At 42.7% G+C, this 758-nt stretch overlaps 1 pseudogene; it reads left to right on the plus strand.

The window, feature by feature from the left end:
- The first annotated feature begins 237 nt into the window (after window positions 1–237).
- Window positions 238–758, plus strand: part of LOC122356755 — a 3,893-nt pseudogene continuing 3,372 nt past the window's right edge.

A 758-nucleotide genomic window follows, 5' to 3' on the forward strand; every position in this document is an offset into this window, starting at 1 on the left:
ATGAACCTAGACGGGTATGAAACAGCCTATGAGAAGGTAAGTTGACACTCAAGCACTGATGCAAAAAGCATTGAAGCCACAGGTAGAGTTTTTATTATACCATAGATCATGACTTTCATTTACAGTTAAAGTATAGCTGATCTTCCACTTGCAGTATTTATACTCTGTATCCGTTGGTTTCTGCAGGGTTCAGAACTGTCAGGCTGGCCTTGACGATACAGCTTTGAAGGTACTGATATGAACTACAACTTCCTGACCTTAACAACACCGCGATGCTCAGGAGTTAGCAAGTGGCAAGAGGAGAGTGAGTAACTAATATATCTCCCATGCCAGAGTACTCACACCCGACTAAGCGTGAGATTGCAGAACTATTTCTGGATCTTTCTGTTACTGGCACTTCATAAACGCACACTTTGGGTACAGTTGTTCTGGCCATTTTCAAAAGAGCTTATAATGTTTGTGTCGGAAGTGTTAATTGTTTTTAGAGAAGCTAATGAATCTCATTTTGTTTGACAAAGATAGCGCGGAGCCTTTGCCTGTTTCGGAGCGGCGTACACTGCATCGTCATTTTACCGGACGATGAAAAGGAGGCTTCATGTCGACTGAACTCTTTCTTAAACAGTCTGTTAGTCTGTGCTGTAGAGATGAGGACGCATTGTAGTACAAAGCAGATTTGCGCTAATGTGAGCACTTCTTGTCAGCTGGAAGTTTCTGCGGTGGGGCCTCAGATACAAAACAGTGCAGAGAAAGAGAAGAAA

This window comes from Puntigrus tetrazona, chromosome 13 (genome assembly GCF_018831695.1).
Source record: "Puntigrus tetrazona isolate hp1 chromosome 13, ASM1883169v1, whole genome shotgun sequence".
Taxonomy (NCBI): domain Eukaryota; kingdom Metazoa; phylum Chordata; class Actinopteri; order Cypriniformes; family Cyprinidae; genus Puntigrus; species Puntigrus tetrazona.